General features: G+C 42.0%; 1 long non-coding RNA gene across 2 annotated transcripts; it reads right to left on the bottom strand.

Annotated features, from left to right (window-relative positions):
* Window positions 1-12,438: 12,438 nt before the first annotated feature.
* On the bottom strand, window positions 12,439-21,453 carry LOC309560804. 2 transcript variants are annotated; one of them, XR_014225520.1, is made up of 3 exons: window positions 21,431-21,453; window positions 16,040-16,128; window positions 12,439-12,807 (listed from the first exon to the last, which is right to left on the bottom strand). It is a non-coding gene; the product is annotated as an uncharacterized lncRNA (long non-coding RNA). The 2 variants fall into 2 exon arrangements; XR_014225521.1 differs by lacking the exon at window positions 21,431-21,453 and adding an exon at window positions 17,304-17,318.
* Between the last annotated feature and the right edge of the window lie 349 nt (window positions 21,454-21,802).

Raw genomic sequence — 21,802 nt, 5'->3', positions numbered from 1 at the left:
TCACTGCAGCAGTGAGAGAACGGAGCCTCTACATACTGTACACCGTGACTGCCACACGCAGACTCTGCCTGCGTGTGACAGTCATTAGGAAAAGGGGAGGGGTTAGTAAGATGACCACGCCCACGTGGGGGGGGGCATAAATATTTCTGCACCCAGGCGTCTGTTACCCTAGGATCGGCCCTGCTGGTCTGAGTGGGATTTAAATAGGGAGACACATGGGAGGCTGGACAGGAAGTAGCAGGAAGGAAGGTATATTAACCATCAGGTAAAGGAGGTGACACCCCTAGCTGCTAAGTCAGTGCAGTAAGAGCAGAGAACAAGCTTGTGGAACCACAGGTGCCAGTAGACCTACAGCAGCAAAAGGTAAAAAATTTATGCAAACAGTAAGACACAGATCAGCTCCACAGCTGATCTGTGACACGTACATCTATGCACAAATCCTAAGAGATAGTGCACCACATTCTGCCCATATGCCCCATATGTCCCATAGGCCTGGCGGTGACCCTTGGCGTGTCTACATCGGATCTCTCTTCAAGATGGTGGCAAGGGAGCAGGGTGGAGCAAGGATAACTTTGCCTGCAAGTAGTCAATGTTGGTCACTATGGACAGTAAGTATTTTCACTCGTTCAGTTTCATTTAGGATAGGTAGGGTGAAGTTCTTTTTTCACATATCAACATCTTTTTTCTTCCTGAGGCTTCCATAATGTGTGGTGTCATGCTTCCCTGATAAATTCACAATGATATAAAATTAACAAATACCTGGCTGATCCAGCTGCAGGAGCTCTGAGAGATGCATTTTTATGGCCTGGTGATAGAGGATGTTGACGCAACTTAAAAAGGTTTAAGGCTGGGTTCACACTATTGTGAATTGGATGTGGGTTTCCACCGCATCCAATTTGCAAGACAGGAGACTGTGCCCGGCTCTCAATGGGGCTGGTTCACGCAGCTCAGTGTCGGCTGTGTGTCTTCTGGTCTGTTTCAGGTCTGAATTTAGTCAAAAATTTAGACCTAATTCGGACCTGAAATGGTGCATGGGGATGCACCGGACCCCTTGCTGCAAGCCACTCCAAATTCAGTGTGAACCCAGCCAAAAGAGTTTGAAGGGTCCTCCATGTAGTGAATGAGTATTTAAAGTGGAACTAATGGGAGCAAAACTTACCTCTGCTTCAACAGTCTGACATCCCTTACTGGCATTTTCTGCTCACTTCTACTTTTTTGCAAGTACTCGCCGATACCAATTACTGATACCTATCGCCTAGAAAGAGTAGGTAGGGGGTGGTTTGGGAGGTGGGTTGGCGGTGCTTTGGGAGTTAAGTGAGGGCAGGGTGGGAGGGAGTGGAGTAGAGAGGTAAGTGAGGGCAGGGTAGTTGAGGGTGGGGTGAAATAGGGCTAGTGGGGTGAGAGAGTTAGGATGGAAAAGGCTGTAATCACTAGGGGGAAGAGGGTGGGGATGGGAGGGTCATTGGGAGACATAAGGGCAGAGAGAGGAGACAACTTGAGGGAGGAGGACACAACACAGGGAGGGCAAGAGGACACAACATAGGGAGGGCACAGTGCAGGGCTGGCAGGAGGGCACAGTACGGGGGGCAATGGGGGAAAGTACAGGAGAATAGGAGGGCACAATACAGGGGATTAGGAGGACACAGTACAGGTGTTACTGGGCAGAGCTTTGTCTCCCATCCCTGCATTGTACACAGCCTGAACACAGGCAGATCTCCTGCTCCCCACATAGCACACACTGGAGCGGAAATCCCATTCTGTTACAGCTACAATGTGTATAGCTAGCTACTGGTTGCAGTTCTGACCTGTGAAATTCCATGGTAGGAATGGCAATTAGTGGCAGTAGCTAGCTATATACTGTACACATGGTATCTGAAAGGGAATGGGATGGGGAGGAGGAGCTCTTAGTGATGTACTCTAGATGGGAGACTACCGGCAAGCGTATGGGAGAGATAGAGCCGCTCAGGTGTGTAAGTCCGACCTGGTGCTGGTAAGACCCGTCATCCGGATGAAGTGCAAAGAAGTAGTAGAACCGCACTCAGGTAGATGAAAGTAAAATGATACTTTTTTATTCTTCAAATCATAGATGAACAGACAGTGCAGGGGAACAGGCAATCCAAAGGTTAACGCCAACCTTTGGATTGCCTGTTCCCCTGCACTGTCTGTTCATCTATGATTTGAAGAATAAAAAAGTATCATTTTACTTTCATCTACCTGAGTGCGGTTCTACTACTTCTTTGCACAGACTACCGGCAAGCATCAGGGGCGATAAGGGGCTTGGAAGGGTGGAGCCCCCCTCAGTACCCCCTAAATCGGAGCATATTCTTACTACTGCTGTGCTGGAGGGATGGGTTTCTGGATGTAGGGCGCTCTGAGTAACAGGACTAGTCAGAGATTTGTCTGCAGTGTAGATCTCGGTCCGGCCAGCAGAGGGAAGCCACAGATGGACAACCAGAGGGCAGCCATGCTGCCATGACCAGTGTGGAGCACAGGGCCTGGAAATTAGGTCAGCGGGAAGCAACCCTGAGACTGCTCTGATCCCCACTGTCAGAGGGGAGGAGGAGGTGTTCGGCTTTTGGTATCAATTTTAGGGTATCTGTACTTGTGAAAATGCCTAGTATCAGCACCGATACTGATACCAGTATCTGTATTGGTGCAACCCTAACTGTATTTGTGTCATTGGTCACGTACAGGTACGTGATTCTGGGCAGAAAAGCCGCCCTGCCACAGTAAATGTACGTGGGGCGGTCGTGAACTGGTTAACATGCAAACTGAATTATTATTATTGGTAGCATGCAAAATAAATGTGTTTGTGACACCGGAAAAATAAATTATTTTGGCTAGGGTTGTGCTTTAATATGTTGGCAAGCTTTAGTTTTTCATATAAATGTCAGAAGGCTGAAAAGAAATGAGTCATGAGTTATAAAGACACACCTTGGGATTGGAAACAGCAAAATAAAAGATATAAAGTCTAGTCAAAATGAAAACATGGTGTTACCTACCGTACCCATTTTTAGCGAGGACCGGTATATACGCTTGTGTGGACGGTGCTCCTCCGGTTCTGGACACAGCAGGTTCCCCGTGGGGGTGTCCGCTCCGGGGGTGCTCCCTCCGAGACCTTCCTGCCTCCTGGCCGCACCCGTCCATATATCTTCAGTTTGTGGGGTCGGAATTCTTACCCTTCCTAATTACTGCCCTATTCAGCAGAATCCCAATACCCCGTATGACAGCACTTAAATCCATTGCACATTAGTTGGGGCCCATGGGGCTGGGGTTTCTGCCCGAGCCGCATCGGCCCCCCATACCTGTAATGTTACACTGAATCCCCTGCCATGTATTCTCCGTGGCTGGGTCATTACTGCCTTGTTTATATCTTTGTACCTATCACAGATGGCATCTCTCTGCTCCTAGATATAGTCTATGGTGCTTTTGGATATGTGCTATTGTTTGTATTTGTATCTGCTGAATATGATATAATGTCATCACTTGTTAATGTTCATTTTTTCTTATCAATAAAACGTTTATTAAAAAAAAAAAAAAGAAAAAGAAAACATGGATCAAAGCATGGATAGTATTTGTAGCAAAATCTGTGACTATCCCATAACAATGCTTTAGTACAACATAGAGCTGCACGATTATTCGTTAAAATTTTTTTTTTTTAAATCGATTTAATCCCCCTCATGATCTTAATCAGGCATTTCCACAATTCAGTGCAAAGCTGTTCTCTTCTCACAGCTGACAATGTGGGCTATGTGGGACTTTAAGTGAGACACCAACAGGTATGCCCAGTGTCTCCATCCCTGTATCGGAAAAAAACGAATTGAAAAGGATTAAGAGAGGTGCATGGAAGCCAGCCAGCCCCCAGTCTGATGTACTCACCCTCCAGTCTGCCACCAACCAAGTAGACAGCCTACGCCACTCCCTGTGTCCAACACTAGGTGGAGCTATGACCTTTGACCTCTGAGACAAAAACTCCTGACCTTTGACCTTTGGGGTGGGTCCATGACCTGGGGTGGGTCCATGATCTATTTCCTGTGTCAAAACCATCCCCTGTGTCTTTACCAGCAATAGGCAACCCTAACCCTCACTGGCCGTTTCGCCAGGAGGAAGCGTTTTCACGCGAAACGGCCGTAGAGCAGTATTACATGCCAGAGGTCCTAGCCACCAGTGCTATTGTGGGTTCTGGTGGCTTTTCATGCAGCTGATGTTCTAAAGATTGGACCTTTGTGTTTGGCTTTTTCTTGTTTTTAGTTGTCTTTTAATAAATACTACACTATGGAAAGCATTTTCTCTCTTGCATATCTATTGCTATAACTTCCTACTGGTTGGAGTACTTGAAGGAATTTTCTCCGGTGTCATGCTCTCTTCTGATTTGCTTTCTGGCTTAATACCTGCTGTATAATATACAAAAACGCATTAGCTGTCCTAATAAGACAGCAACATGGTCTGGTGAGTGCGCATTTCTGTTTTTGGGTGAAGGACCACTGGTGGAGGATTGACCTTTTTTACACTGACACTGATTATCCATAAGGACTTTTTTTGCAGTTTTATGGACTGAGTTCTTTACTTTTGATCATATGCACTATATGTTCACTAATTTTATGTTTTAGCCCTGCAACCTATTTTTTCACATGTTTTTTATGTTTGTATACTCACATCGTTTTCAAGCTGCTGATTAAGTATTTTATTTTAAGGCGCTGACTTCACTTTTATGTTTAAACTCCATAAATTGGTCCCCCAGTTTATGAGAATGTGTATCTATATAAAAAAATATATAAAAATATTTCTGCGCTAATAATAATGAATAAAAGGAAATGATAAATATCAGCAGCCAACACAAAATCAACCAACAGTGATTCAAATTGCAATATAACATAAAAGTGTAGCGCTACGAAAAAATGATACTCATAAGACTAATAATAAAAAAGTGTCCAAATGAATGAGTTCCTAATAATCACGATAGTGTATGAAAAAATGTCCAACTGAATTAATCTTCAATAAAAGTGAAGAAGACATAAATCCACAAGTGCAATGGTCCAAAAGAAAAGGGAGGAATTCTTCCCAGGGCACCAGGAGTGTATGAAGGAAAGGGGACACCTCTGTGATGGGATATGATAAGCAGCTTACCAAATTTCCATGGCTGCTCAGATTAGTGAGCTAGCCTCTCCCAGCTGTTAAATCCAAACCACTGAAGGTTGAAAGGTACTTTTTTAGCTCCAAGGAATCACCACTTGAGATGTAGTAGGATCGGTATGGGATTGGCACTCATCAATAAATATCGTCAATCATGCATGAATATGTGAAGAGAGGAGAGAGGCAACACACATAGCGTAATCCCATTTAAAACTTGTAGTCTTGTTTATTTAAAAGTTATACTCACAGTGTATCTTAACAAACAGGCATATCAATAGCATTATCAGGGATGAGGATGCGGCGTCCCGCAAAACAGTCCCAGATGGTAGGTGATGGAGGCCGGCTAGTTTCAAGGGGCGTGTGGACGTTGCGTCTGGAGTCGCCAACGTTTCGTCTCAATAGACTTCGTCTGGCACGCCCAGACGAAGTCTATTGAGACGAAACGTTGGCGACTCCAGACGCAACGTCCACACGCCCCTTGAAACTAGCCGGCCTCCATCACCTACCATCTGGGACTGTTTTGCGGGACGCCGCATCCTCATCCCTGATAATGCTATTGATATGCCTGTTTGTTAAGATACACTGTGAGTATAACTTTTAAATAAACAAGACTACAAGTTTTAAATGGGATTACGCTATGTGTGTTGCCTCTCTCCTCTCTTCACATATTCATGTATGATTGACGATATTTATTGATGAGTGCCAATCCCATACCGATCCTACTACATCTCAAGTGGTGATTCCTTGGAGCTAAAAAAGTACCTTTCAACCTTCAGTGGTTTGGATTTAACAGCTGGGAGAGGCTAGCTCACTAATCTGAGCAGCCATGGAAATTTGGTAAGCTGCTTATCATATCCCATCACAGAGGTGTCCCCTTTCCTTCATACACTCCTGGTGCCCTGGGAAGAATTCCTCCCTTTTCTTTTGGACCATTGCACTTGTGGATTTATGTCTTCTTCACTTTTATTGAAGATTAATTCAGTTGGACATTTTTTCATACACTATCGTGATTATTAGGAACTCATTCATTTGGACACTTTTTTATTATTAGTCTTATGAGTATCATTTTTTCGTAGCGCTACACTTTTATGTTATAATGTGTATCTATAGGAATTTTTTTTTTGATTTGTATAAAGTAGGAAATGATTAAAACTTGTCAGGATTATCCTTTTTCTTCTCTGTACCATAATTGGGTAGATTTAATTTTACTTTTTGTCCTGACACAACAAGTAGTGAAGGAAAAATCTCTCCAAAGTGGAAAATACCCCTCACATAGTTATCTATGAAACAGGTGTCCTCATGGGAACATTTTACCCTTTCTACTGTTGTAATTGTAGTAATCATAACATTTTAGATTTCTTAACACTCTCTATCCCAATAAAAGCAAAATAGAGCACATATTTCCCCAACAGGGTTCAAAACCTGACCAGGGCTCTAACCCTTTACTACTCTATGCATAGGTTTAACCACTTTAAGACCGAAAGGATTTGCCCCCTTAATGACCAGGTCCTATTTTGCGATTCGGCACTGCGTTACTTTAATGGACAATTGCGCGGCCGTGCGACGCTGTACCCAAATAAAATTGACGTCCTTTTTTCCCACAAATAGAGCTTTCTATTGGTGGTATTTGATCACCTGTGCGATTTTTATTTTTTTTGCGCTATAAACAAAAAAACAGCGACAATTTAAAAAAAAAAAAAAAAAAAACAATATTTTTCATATTCTGCTATATGACATTCTCAAAAAAAAAAAATTAAAAATCAAAATTTTTTAACATTTTAGGCTAATTTGTTTTTTGCTACATATTTTTGGTAAAAAAAAAAATTGCAATAAGCATATTTTGATTGGTTTGCACAAAAGTTATCACGTCTACTAACTATGGGAAAGATTTATGTAATTTTTATTGTTTTTTTTTTTTTTTTACTAGATATGGCATTAATCTGCGATTATTTGCGGGACTGCGGGATTTCGACATTGCAGCGGACAGATCGGACCCCTAACTGACATTTTTTACACTTTTGGGGGTGCCAGTGACATTACTACAGTAATCAGTGCTAAAAATATGCACTGTTACTGTAATCATGACACTGGCAGGGAAGGGGTAACCCTGTGGGTGATCAAGGGGTTAAATGTAAGCCTAGGTGAGTGATTCTAACTGTGGGGGGGCGTGGTGATTAATGGGGAGTACTCGAATTGGGCGGGTGTGGAAAGTGGGGACCCCCAAGGTTCTGTCCTGGGACAAATCCTGTTTAATTTATTCATAAATGATCTAGAGGAGGGGATATCTAGTACAATCTCAGTATTTGCAGATGATACTAAACTAAGCATGCCAATATCGTCTATGCAGGATGTGGAAACCTTACAAGCGGACCTGAACAAAATAATGGGGTGGGCAACTACATGGCAGATGAGGTTTAATGTTGAGAAATGTAAAGTAACACACTTGGGCGTCAGAAACACGAAAGCAAGCTACTCACTAGGGGGGGAAACCTCTGGGTGAATATAAGACGGAAAAGGACCTGGGGGTACTGGTGGACAACAGGCTTGGCAGTGGCATGCAATGCCAAGCCGCTGCAAGTAAAGCCAACAGAATACTGGGATGTATAAAAAAGGGATTCACTCCAGAAATAAAGAGATTATTCCCCCACTCTACAAGACTCTGGTCCGGCCACATCTGGAGTATGCTGTCCAGTTCTGGGCACCGGTCCTCAGGAAGGATGTGCTGGAACTGGAGAGAGTCCAGAGAAGGGCAACAAAAATAATTAGGGGAATGGAGGACATCAGCTATGAGGAAAGACTACAAGCACTGAACTTATTCTCTCTGGAGAAGAGACGATTGAGGGGGGATATGATATCAATGTACAAATACTGTACTGGCAACCCTAGCATAAGGAACAAACTTTTTAGAGAAAGTGAATACAATAAGACACCTGGCCACTCACTAAACCTAGAGGAAAAACGGTTTAACCTTAAAATACGTAAGGGGTTCTTCACTGTCAGAGCAGTAAGGATGTGGAATTCTCTTCCACAAGCAGTGGTATCAGCAGGGAGCATCGATAGTTTCAAAAAACGATTCAATGGGCACCTTAAAGACCACAACATACAGGGGTATACAATGTACGGTTAACAGCAAACACACACACACATCATAGGTTGAACTGGATGGACTGATGTCTTTTTTCAACCTCACAAACTATGTAACTATGTAAAATAGGCAGCGGGTGGTCGGGAAGTGGTTAAATCAAACACCCAGCAATCAAAATTTACAGTATCTCACAAAAGTGAGTACACCCCTCACATTTTTGTAAATATTTTATTATATCTTTGCATGTGACAACACTGAAGAAATTACTCTTTTCTACAATGTAAAGTAATGAGTGTACAGCTTGTATTACAGTGTAAATTTGCTGTCCCCTCAAAATAACTCAACACACAGCCATGAATGTCTAAACCGCTGGCAACAAAAGTGAGTACACCCCTAAGTGAGAATGTCCAAATTGATCCCAAAGTGTCAATATTTTGTGTGGCCATCATTATTTTCCAGCACAGCCTTAACCCTCTTGGGCATGGAGTTCACCAGAGCTTCACAGTTTGACACTGGAGTCCTCTTCCACTCCTCCATGATGACATCATAGAGCTGGTGGATGTTAGAGACTTTGCACTTCTACACCTTCCGTTTGAGGATGCCCCACAGATGCTCAGTAGGGTTTAGGTCTGGAGACATGCTTGGCCAGTCCATCACCTTTACCCTCAGCTTCTTTAGCAAGGTAGTGGTCATCTTGGAGGTGTGTTTGGGGTCATTATCATGTTGGAATACTGCTCTGCGCCCCAGTCTCAGAAGGGAGGGGGCTCCAGTTCTGCTTCAGAATGTCACAGTACATGTTGGCATTCATGGTTCCCTCAATGAAGTGTAGCTCCCCAGTGCCGGCAGCACTCATGCGGCCCCAAATCATGACACTCCCCCCACCATGCTTGACTGTAGGCAAGACACACTTTTTTTGTAATCCTCACCTGGTTGCCTCCACACACGCTTGACACCATCTGAACCAAATAAATGTATCTTGGTCTCATCAGATCACAGGACATGGTTCCAGTAATCCATGTCCTTAGTCTGCTTGCCTTCAGCAAAATGTTTGTGGGCTTTCTTGTGCATCATCTTTAGAAGAGGCTTCTTTCTAGGATGACAGTCATGCAGACCAATTTGATGCAGTGTGTGGCATATGGTCTGAGCACTGACATGCTGACCCCCCACACCTTCAACCTCTGCAGCAAAGCTGGCAGCACTCATATGTGTTTTTCCAAAAGACAACCTATGGATATGACACTGTGCACATACACTTAACTTCTTTGATCAACCATAGCGAGGCCGTTCTGAGTGGAACCTGTCCTGTTAAACCGCTGTATGGTCTTGGCCACCGTGCTGCAGCTCAGTTTCAGGGTCTTGGCAAACTTCTTATAGCCTAGGCCATCTTTATAGAGCATGTAGAGCAACAATTCTTTAATAGATCCTCAGAGAGTTCTTTACCATGAGTTATTTGCCATGAGGTGCCATGTTGAACTTACAGTGACCAGTATGAGAGAGTGAGAGCGATAACACCAACCTAACCCACCTGCTCAGCATTCACACCTGAGACCTTGTAACACTGAGTCACATGACACCGGGGAGGGAAAATGGTTAATTGGGCCCAATTTGGACATTTTCACTTAGGGGTGTACTCACTTTTGTTGCCAGCGGTTTAGACAATAATGGCTGTGTGTTGAGTTTTTTTGAGGGGACAGCAAATATACACTGTAATACAAGCTGTACACTCACTACTTTACATTGTAGCAAAGTGTAATTTCTTCAGTGTTGTCACATGAAAATATATAATAAAATATTAACAAAAATGTGAGGGGTGTACTCACTTTTGTTAGATACTGTATATAGTATACACAAACATTTTAAGTATAACTAGTTTATACAATAAAGAATTGAAATATGATTTAACAAATGAGTTTTTGGAACAGCATACACTTTTGCAAAAACACATATACAAATATAAACAACCTCAAATCCCCCATTGATAACAACCTCAAATCTCCCATTGACAACCACCACAGATCTCCCAATGACAACCACCAATGATCTCCCAATGACAACGACCTCAAATCATCCAACGACAACAAACTCAAATTGCCTAATGTCAACAAGCTCAAATCCCCCATTGATAAAAACCTCAAATCGCCCAATGTCTACAATCTCAAATGCCCCATTGATAACAACCTTATATCCCCCAGTGACAACAACCAAAGATCCTAAAGTGACAACAACAAAAGGTCCCCCTATGACAACAACATCAAATCCTCAAGTGACAATAGCCTCAAATTCCTCATTCATTGACAACAACCTTAAATCCTCCGGTGACAACAAAATCAAATACCTCAGTGGCAATAACCTCAATTTTCCGGTGGCAACAACTTCAAATTTCCCAATGACAAGAACCTCAAATCTCCCAGTGACAACAAACCCAAATCTCCCATTGACAACAAACACAATTCCACCAGTGATTGCGTCCTCAGATCCTTCAGTGGTAGCAACTTTAAATCACTCAGTGTCAACAACTTCAAATGATTCACTAATGACAACTGAGGGATGAAGTATGAGTTTGTGGAAAATTCCACAAAATGTGGAAATTCACCATAGGAACCGTAATGCACTGCCTGGCTGTTGAACCTTGGTCAGCTGGCTTAGAATGGCAAAAAGGGGACTTTTGAGAAACTAGTGCAGAACTTGTAGGCAATGGCAGGTCTGTTAGAGTAGACGTAACACCCATATCAAATGTCATCTAGGTAGGTTGCTATTTCACAGGGATTTTTTTTTAAAGTAGAAATTCCATGGTTAAAGCTCTCACCCCTACCCCCTAAGTCAGTTCGCTGTTTCTAAAACTTCTGGGAGGTGCGGATGACATCGCCATGCTCACTTCTGCCTCCTAGCATAGCTAAGTGCTTAAAATCCAGCAAAAAAAAGCATTCCAGCCAATAGGAAGGGCATATTATCATGGGATCAGACTCTAGAATTTGGTTTTAGTTTATTTCTGAGTTTTGAAACACCATTTAGTTGAGTACATTTGAGAGGTAGTAGCCTGCCAAGATTCTGCTCTCATAAAAATAGCCAATACCCCTGTACATTTTGGAAAGTAATTTCTTCAAAGTGCTTATAGATACAGAGAAGGAGGAGGGCATGTTTTAAACTTCTTTGGCTGCCAGTGCTGGGACAAGGTCATCTAGAGCCCATGGCGAACATGCCAAATTGTGCCCCCTCCCCCCCCCCCCCAAAAAAAAATGTATGAGCATTATGTGTAGGTGAAAATCCACTTCCCCAAAAAAGAAATCAAGAACTAATCAGCAAGCTCACCCCCTAAGCATACATTTCCCCTCCTCCCAGTACAAATCTGCCCCCCCCCCCCCCGCTAAAATCCTCCCTATCAGCACAAATCTTTGCCCCCAATCTCCCACCAGTGCAAACCCTCATTTTCCCCATATGTGCCCCCCCCCAAAAAAAAATATTCCCCCTGCTAGCACCTCTATCATTTTACTTAAAGAGCACAAATCCCCCAAATCCCACTGTTATACCTGAAGGGTTTCACATGTACTGTTACTTTAAGGCTGGCTCCACCCAGGAGTGATGACAAGGGTCAAGGGGCAGAGTGGCCATCTTAGAGACATGTAAGAGATGCATTGAGATACAGAGCTGTCCTGTAATGCATGTTGGAGTGTGCAGTGAGTCCTGAATAAACAACCGTTGTTCCAGATCAGAGTCCCGTGTCTCTCACAACACAGAGAATATAACAGTGGCGACGAGGGTGGGATTTACAAGGTTACTATCCGTGTGAGAAAAGAAAAGAAGAAAAAAAAAAAACTCTGGATTGTCAGCTGGATACAAACACCCACAGAGCCCAGCAGGAAAATGTCATTGATCGGGACATTAAGTGAATTTGATGGAGAACAGACAACCTGGAGTTCTTGGATTGAGAGACTGGAACACAGAGAATATAACACCCACCTCCTAGCACAAATCCCCCAAAATCACTACTCCTAGCACACCTCCCTAAATTTGCCTTCTTAGAACATTCTTGTAGCCTCCCAAATTCCCCTTCTCAACACAAGTCCCCTCCCCCACTTCACATGATACCACAGTGACCAGGGCAGCTTCCCCTCCTGCCCACCCCTTGTCCCAGCCCTTTTTACTGCTCATTTAGAATATGTAAATACTTTAGTGTGCATCATCATGGCATGGGTTCATTGGCTTAAGCAGTGTAAAGCAGATTCATTTTTAAAACATTTTATTAGATAGATTTTTGTTTTCCAGAAATAAATACAAATACATTTCTTGTGGCTAAAGAGTCTCTTTATAAAACATCAGACACAGTGGATTCTTTTAGAGCCAAGATGGAACAAACATTGTGTAACCACCCAAGGCTCAACTACAAAAAAATAAATATGAATTATTTAACAGAAGAAGCAATTTGGTTGCAGGATTCTGTTGGAACTTCAGGGGCAACACTGATAGCAAATCTGTAAATATTTCTGACAGGAAGCCAGCTTTTCCCAGGTGGGCACATGTAAATGAGGTCTGAAAGTTGGAGGTCCATTTCTTTCATATGGTCGTCAACCAGAACGTGCGAGCATTATCATCTAAATACAAACAAAAAAACAAAGCAAGTTGGTTAAAAATACTACATGGATGGCCATTATGAAAAAGGAAACTAGGTGCTTTGATCACTCTCTAAAGTCCCAATCCCATTATACATATTCCAGATGTCTTCTTGCTGGTGATGTCCTGAGGTTCTTCCTCGTCTCTGTTGTCAGCAATGGGCGGTCCTGACCACTGCATAGAACAGTTCATTGTGGAGTGAGAATAATGTTCTATGCAGGATTCCACTGCAAGCCCAGGCCAATGCGATAGCACGGCACACCCCCTTGGGGTATGTCTTTTGGCGCTTTTCCACTGCATGGAACCGAACGGTTCGGCTTGCTTTTGTGCTTTTCCACTGCTGGTACCGCATGGTATAGTGTAGGAAAGGTTCGGTACGGCGGCGCTTTTCCACTGCATGGAACCGAACGGTACGGCTCTCAAAAACAGTACCTACTCGATTGTGGTTCCAAGAGGTACCATACCCGGTACCATATCCCACAATCCTTTGCATGCAGTCACTACTCGCCACTGATTGGTCAGAGAATCCCACCCACCCAGTTGTTATCTCACCCACTTAACTTTAGTACTACTTTAGTGGAAAAGCAAACCATACCGTACCGTACCGAACCGTTCCAACACCGTACCATGCGGTACCAGCAGTGGAAAAGCAAACCAGGCCAAGCAGGGCCGAGCCGGTACTTGCAGTGGAAAAGTGCCATTTAACAGTCTTAACTCACAAGAAGTGGGTTGAATGCCACTGAGCATCATTCAACCAGGAAGAGGGCTGGTAGCGTGCAGAGGATACAGAGAGCAGCGCTTAAGAGGATACGATGTACTTTACTTTTTTTTTCTCTTAACAGGGAAGGGTACAAAAGAGATTGAGCAAAGATAAAAAAAAAACCTGGAGCTTTGTTTCAGTATTCACACAATACTATATTGGCAGTCTTTCTGGGATAGATAATGAGCAATATAAATACTTCAATAATTACTTCTGTAGACAATTCTGTTTTTGACTCTCCAGTGCTGCTTGCACAAAAAAGCCTAGGCATTGGCCCTTGTGCTCCCTGTCGAAGGAAATGACCAGGATTCTTATTGCCTGATCCTTCTCTTTGTTAGAAATCATGTAACAAAAGGACTACATTTTGGTTACATGAGCAGCACAGGACAGAGTATGGGGTGACTGGCATTTTTTCCTAGAAATATACTGTATTCCAGACCTTCTAGAAGGTTATTTAGCTAACTAAGAATTTGATTTATAGTAAACCTATACGCAAAGTGTATCTATGGTCAAAATATTTAAATATTTTCATTTACACAGTGTATTTCATTTATTTTTAGATTACTCTAATCTGAGCAATCTTGAAGTTTGTAAACTTACTTTGTGAAAAACCTTACATATTTACTTTTTATTGAATTCAGTGACACGTGTTCACTAGGCCTTGTGAGTAGGCACTGCTGTATCATTCATTGCATAGGGGCTGCTTTTTGAACTACAGAGGTGCTGAAAGGAGGAGTTTCAGGAGGTGTAGTTAGAATAGGAATTACTGATTGCAGGCAGCAAAGTACCATGGGGTATGTAGTCCTTAGAAATAAAAGTAAACAGCAGAGGAGAAGCTGCAAAGCATGAAGGGAATCCAGGACATTGTGGAAAGAGATAACCAGCAAACAAGCAGTACTGACAACAGTAAAGGATATTTTTCAAGTAAGGTTATATTGGATTGGTAAAAAACTATTTTTGGTGTGGCTTTTGCAATGCTGATGATAAAATGAAAGTGTATGCTGTGACCATAGATCTCCTTTTACATAGAGTTATGTAACAAGAACGTATAGGTCCACTATAATCTAGTAGTATTGAAAAACTGTTACCTATCACTGAAGCGCCCATCCACCTCTGGAGACTCCTAATTGTAGTGCCTGTGTGGAGACAAAGCAAACCCGTGGAGCTTTACACCCAATAACATGCCTGGCAGTCTTTAGCACTGGACAGGAGGCACAGCTCAGACGCCTAACATCCATTGTGACAGATTCCCTTTAGGGCATTCCAATTTTTCAGGCAGACCTGACAAGAAGGTCTATGGAGTCCTATGGACAGGTGGCTGTAAACGGACTAGACTGATCAGGTCTTGTAAAATAAAACGGAAAAGCATCAGAGAATCAGAGATCAGAGAAAGCCTGATGTATATGGACAGCGGAGTCCATTTACATCCTGTCGTCCATAGAGCTCTGATCTGCATACACTGAGCAGCATCCAGCTCAGCCCCAAATAACTGGGGGTCTGCTCACAGATACCCTGCTGATTGGAACGGGTTCTGTTCCGTATAAAAAGGGGCCTTAAGCTCTTAGGAAGCTACAAAAGGCAGAACTCATTTAGATAGATCTAAACCCATCAAGAATAGGCCAATGTGTCCCCACTGGGGAGATTCTGAGTAATTCTGGTAACCATTATCTCCAGGACGGAGAGTGATGCCCCATACACACGCGTCAAAAATTGGCAGGGAATTTTCGGCCAACGTCCGATCTGCCGATTTTCGGCTTGTTAGTATGATGCTTCGGACAACCAACTCCAACTTTTCGGGCTGAAAAAAATCTGGTGTGCAGGCTATAAAATTTTTGTTGCCCGTCAACTCAACGGCCGATTTTCATGCAGTCAGTACAGATTTAGACAGGGAAAAATCAGATGAGCAAGTCTGGGCATGCTCAGTGAAGAAAAAACACAAAGAAAACAAACCAACACATGACATCACTTCTGAAGTAGAATTTTGTTGGCCGAGAAAATTTGTGTGCAGTCTAGGCACATTCCAACCAACAAAACACAACTTGGACAAAAGTCGGACGATCGGTCGGCCGATAATCGTTGCGTGTATACGAGGCTTGAGGGGAATTCTAAATTTCTAAGTTGTCGCCAGAACAGGAATAGAATCTTCCAATGTGGACACTACACTTCCTTCACTTTGCAGAGTTTTTATTTCACTCACTCTTGTGTCCATTGGAAAGGAAATAAAGGTAAATCTCCTTAATGAGACACAGGTAAAAAGGTTTTAACTCTTACCTACTCTTACCAGAATTAAAAGTTATGTTTTGGCTTTAGATATACTTAAACTTTCAGTTACTAAAATGCTCCACATAGGAATTAGAAGAATGCAACAGGTAGCTTGGACAAGACTTTCAATAAACATCCTGATGCTTCACTCTGCAGAGGGGCACTAGGTGTAACAATGTGGATTTACTTACCGAACCTAAGAAAAATAGGAGCGCCAAGCCTGTGATAACAGCACTCATAACAAGAATTGCGATTTCAGCCGCAGTCTTAGGGTAATCATCTGTGGAACATTAAAAAAAAATTTAAATGGTACATATATAGATAAAAATCAATTTACTGTATATACTATGTTAAAGTGAAGCTGTCACTGCACTTGGAGATCTTACTTCCCATAATTTTCTGTCCTGGTGGCAATAGAATCTCTGCTAGATTCTCTGCTCTGGCTACTCAATTCAGACAGGGATACAATTTGAATGTGGTATTTCTCTGATAGATTACCACTGTGAAGGGCGGGAGAGGCAGACATACCATATGGACCGACTGTGAAGCAGAACAAGAGTCTGCTGGGACTTAGGGCCCATTTACACTTCCCTTCCTCTATCACATAGACCTGGACATTGCTCATTTAAAGGGCAGGTGAGAAACAATGGGTATTCTTCATTATTCTGTAACTATGCTCCAGGATAGGGATATTTGTGGTGTTGGCTTCTGAGAACCTCATTTACTTTGTGCCTGAATGGGACATAAAATTCACATTTCCTATTGTCTATGGTTTTAGGCAAGAGCTACAAAGGAGATTTTTGGTAGCTCAACCACGCTAATCAAATCACTAGCTCTGTCAGCATTTTGGTTCTTTGCCATCCCTGTGAAGATTTCACAACACTTCCTGCCCCAGTAACATACCAGAATGTAAAGAAGTCTCCTTAATATGGGCAAAGTCAGCAACAATGCAGGTAGAGGTCTTAACCATTCCTTCATTCTACTAGTCAAAGTTCCTTTATTGGGTCAACATTGAAGGGATGTTCCTACCTACCTTGACAGAGGTCTTAACCATTCCCCATTCTACTAGTCAAAGTTCCTTTATTGGGTCAACATTGAAGGGATGTCCCTACCTACCTTGACAGAGGTCTTAACCATTCCCCCATTCTACTAGTCAAAGTTCCTTTATTGGGTCAACATTGAAGGGATGTCCCTACCTACATTGACAGAGGTCTTAACCATTCCCCCATTCTACTAGTCAAAGTTCCTTTATTTGGTCAACATTGAAGGGATGCCCCTACCTACCTTGACACACCACAGGAAGTGAAGAGGGAGATTCACCAATGTGGACACAGAGAGTAATAAAAACCTTCTATCTAAACCTAAAACAATTTTTTTTTACAAATGTTCTATTTTAATTATCCCCTTTTGCTCCACATTCTATTGAGATTTAAAATATTTTAAAAATATACTTACCAGCAGCAAGAGCTGTTAAAATGAAAAAGAAAACAAATTGTATAATTAATAATCAAATCTATACAGATTGGTAGCTGCATTACCAACAATAATTGTACTGTAACAGAAATGTTATAAAATATGAAACATATTTTCATGGAAACAAAACTGTTTAATCACCTGAGTCACCAGGCCTTTGTTTCCTAAATTTATTTGAGACACTGAGCATTTTTTTTAATTTCAGCAATGTCATGGTTCTGCACATTATACCTTTTAGCATTTATAGTCTACCCGAAGCTATTATAAAACGTTGTTTGGGATACTTTAAGAGAGCTTTATTCCTTTTTTGATACTACATTACAACACACACATGTATAGTATATGGGTTAACATGTGGTTACACCTCTTTAGTAATTTATGTGCTGTATATATGGAAGTCACCTAGGACCTGAGCACAGACATATCTCCATTTCTAATGCATTGTGCAGGTAAGTGATTCAAGGGCAGGGATGCCTGAAGTTGCTTGATTATTCTTTAATAGGAGCAAATAATTATCTCCCTGTGCTGTGACACCCTGTAACACCCTTGCATTTTGCGTGTGTGTGTGTGTGTGTATATATATATATATATATATATATATATATATATATATATATACACCTCTCAAAAAAAAATAAAGGAACACTTTGAAAACACATCAGATCTCAATGGGGTAAAATATTATGCTGGATATCTATACTAATATGGACTGGGTAACGCGTTAGGAACAAAAGGATGCCGCGTTGCTCTTGTTTGATGGAAATAAAAATTATCAACCTACAGAGGGCTGAATTCAAAGACACCCCAAAAATCATAGTGAAAAAATGATGCAGCAGGCTAGTCCTTTATGCTGAAATTTCATTGCAGCAACTTAAATGGTACTCAGTAGTTTGTATGGCCCCCACGTGCTTGTATGCATGCCTGGCAATGTCAGGGCATTATCCTAATGAGACGATTGATGGTGTCCTGGGGTATTTTCTCCCAGATCTGGACCAGGGCATCATGGAGCTCCTGAACAGACTGCAACCTGGCGGCGTCGGTTACACTGAAACATGTCCAAGAGGTGTTCTATTGGATTTACGTCAGGTGAGTGTGGGGGCCATTCAATGGTATTTATTACTTCATCCTCCAGGAACTGGCTGCATACTCTCCACATTAAGCCGGACATTGTCTTACATCAGGAGGAACCCTGGATACACTGCACATGCATACGGTCTGACAATGGGTCCAATGATTTCATCCTGACACCTAATGACAGTCAGGGTACCATTGTCTAGCCTGTAGAGGTCTGTGCGTTCCTCCATGGATATGTCTACCCAGACCATCACCGACCCACCACAAAACAGGTGGGTCGGTGATGGTCTGGGTAGGTGAATGATGTCACACGCAGCATAACATTCTCCACGGCTTCTCCAGACCCTTTCACGTCTGTCACATGTGGTTAGGGTGAACCTACTCTCATCTGTGAAAAGCACAGGTGCCAGTGGTGAACCTGCTAGTTCTGGTGTTCAACAGCAATCGCAAATTGAGCTCAACGGTGCCAGGCAGTGAGCACAGGGCCCACTAGAGGATATCGGGCTCTCAGGCCACCCTCATGAAGTCTGTTTCTGATTGTTTGGTCAGACACATTTACACCATTTTTGTTGGGCTCTGGCAGTGCTCATCCTGTTCCTCCTTGCACAAAGGAGCAGATACCGGTTCTGCTAATGGGTTAAAGACCTTCTATGACACTGTCCAGCTCTCCAAGAGTAACTGCCGGTCTCCTTGAATCTCATTTATGCTCTTGAGACTGTATTTGGAGACACAGCAAACCTTCTGGCAATGGCACATATTGATGTGCCATCTTGCAGGGGTTGGGCTGCCTGTGCAACCTCTATAGGGTCCCAGTATCGCCTCATGCTACCGGTAGTGACATTGACCTAGCCAAATGCAAAACTAGTGAAAAACAGTCAAAAAAGATGAGTAGAGAAAAAAAAATGTCAGTGGCCTCCACCTGTAAAACCATTCCTGTTTTGGAGGTTGTCTCATTGTTGCCCATCTAGTGCACCTGTTGGTTCATTTCATTAACACCAAAGCAGCTGAAACTAATTAACAACCCCCTTTGCTACTTAATTGACCATATCAATATCCCAGGAGTTTAATTGATTTGATGCTATACTCTGATTAAAAACTGTTCATTTAAATTTTTAATTTTTTGAGCAGTATATATGTATATATATATATATATATATATATATATATATATATATATATATATATATATATATATATATATATTTACATTCGTTTCTACAGTGTGCTTCTATGAAATAATCTGTGAAAGCATTGGAAGCCTAGGAGCTGATTGTTTCAGCTGCTGGGCTTGGTACCAGACCATGGCTGTCACTAATAGACGTTCAGATGGCAGTACCAGTGGGGGCCCACAGAGGCCACTGAGTCTGAACACCATTTTAAAATGTCCCTGTTATCCTTTACTTGTTTAACAAAGCACCCTGTCAGGTTTGTCATAATGGAAGATGAAAGGTATTGTGCAACAGAAGAGTTCCTATAGTTATATGCTACAGAATACTGCCTTTTCAGCATATATTAGTTATTAAAGCTGTTAAAATGTTTCAATTAAATACTTTGACTCAGCAAACATTAATATTAATATTATTACTACTTTATAGCCAATATTGTTCACAGCACTGAGGAAGACACTAGGCAGTGAGGACAAAATAATACTACATATAAACTAAAGTGTATCTATGGTCAAACCTTTTTTATGATAAAGTAAGATGGTGCCACTCTGTAAAATTTACCGTCTAAAAAAATATATTGCTTCAGACAGAAGAACAAGGAATTCCTGCCTGGGACTTCACCCTCTGACACAGACACCAGGCATAATCATACTGAGCATGGGTGAAATGTGTTAGAAGGAGGTCACAGGTGGAAACTCCTGGGGGTGATTTACCAAAACTGAAGAGTGCAAAATCTGGTGCAGCTCTGCATAGAAACCAATCAGCTTCCAGTTTTTTTTTTTTTGTCAAACCTTAATTGAACAAGCTGAAGTTAGATGCTGATTGGTTACCATGCACAGCTGCTCCAGATTTTGCACTCTCCAGTTTTATTAAAGCAACCCCCTTGTCTGCTTGTCTGGAGCAATAAAGTTATCAGAGTTTGACGTTTACAGAGAAGTTCTGGCTTTCTTTCTCTTATATCAATTGGTTGTCTGGGGCACAAGACAATCCCCTGCCTTGAGTATGGTTTCCAATCTCCTCTGATGGTTCCGGGTTATGGTCTTGGAATTCATTTTGGATAGTGTAGGGCAGTGATGGCGAACCTTGGCACCCCAGATGTTTTGGAACAACATTTCCCATATTGCTCATGCACTCTGCAGTGTAGTTAAGCATCATGGGAAATGTAGTTCCAAAACACCTGGGGTGCCAAGGTTCGCCATTCACTGGTGTAGGGTATTGTTATAACCACTTCCAGTCTATTTTTTGTTGTCTGTGTCCTGTTGGGGACTTCTTGTCCTGTAACAGGAAGTGAGAAGAAATCTCTCCAAAGAGACTATAAATTTCTTCTTAGTCAGTTGTCACCAAAACCCATCGGAAGATTTCCCTTCTATTCCTATTTAGGTGACAACTTTTCTTTCTGTTACAGTGACAGTAGAACAAATAAACTGGAAGAATATGCCCAGTGGGGACATAGACAGCAATATAAACCTGTTCCAACATTACAACATTCTATAAAAAAAAAAAAAAAAAAAAAAGGCTAGAAATACACATCAAACGGAAACATGATACATTAATAGTGAACACCCTTCCTGAAAATATACATATTTCCCATCCTTGCTTGTCTTCTCAAGTCACATAGAAAAACTGTTAGCAATAACTACAAAGAAATTAAAATTGGCAGCTTGGCAGGCCAATGGTTGGAGAATAATATTGTAAAGTTATGTAGCTAACAAACATATGTAATGGTTATCCAAATGTCACATTAAAACTATTAGTGATTGCAAATGGTTTGACCCCGACAACCAAACTGAGTGTAACCTCTTAGACACTAACTGGAGTTTCTCTAATACAACTCATTAATGTACATAAGAATAAATGCTGAGGATGGACACACACTCACCATTTTGTGCCAGTAAGGAAACGAGAAACAGCAGGAACAAACCACGAGCTATAATTTTACAATTCATTGTGACTGACAATGAAATGCCAGATTGGGTGTATTCATATATATAACTGGCAGAACAAGCTGGGTAATATATACCTGCTGGTACAAGGAGGGTTCAGTATTATCTCCACCTCCTCTTCTGCTTATTTCTGCTGTTTACGTATGGGGTTACATCACTCACTACAAAGAATCTCAAATTCATGATAGCTGAGATGGCATTCCAAACATCTTCACAACTGTGTTTTTGCTATATTTAGTATCTATGAGCTAATTGTAAAGTCATTAGATTTCTGTTTGTGACTTATAGCATAGATATG

The sequence above is a fragment of the Pelophylax lessonae genome (genome assembly GCF_965119305.1).
Source record: "Pelophylax lessonae genome assembly, chromosome: 7".
Classification (NCBI taxonomy): Eukaryota; Metazoa; Chordata; class Amphibia; order Anura; family Ranidae; genus Pelophylax; species Pelophylax lessonae.
The sequence above is the reverse complement of the archived record's forward strand: the minus strand, read 5'-3'. Positions and strand labels throughout refer to the sequence as shown.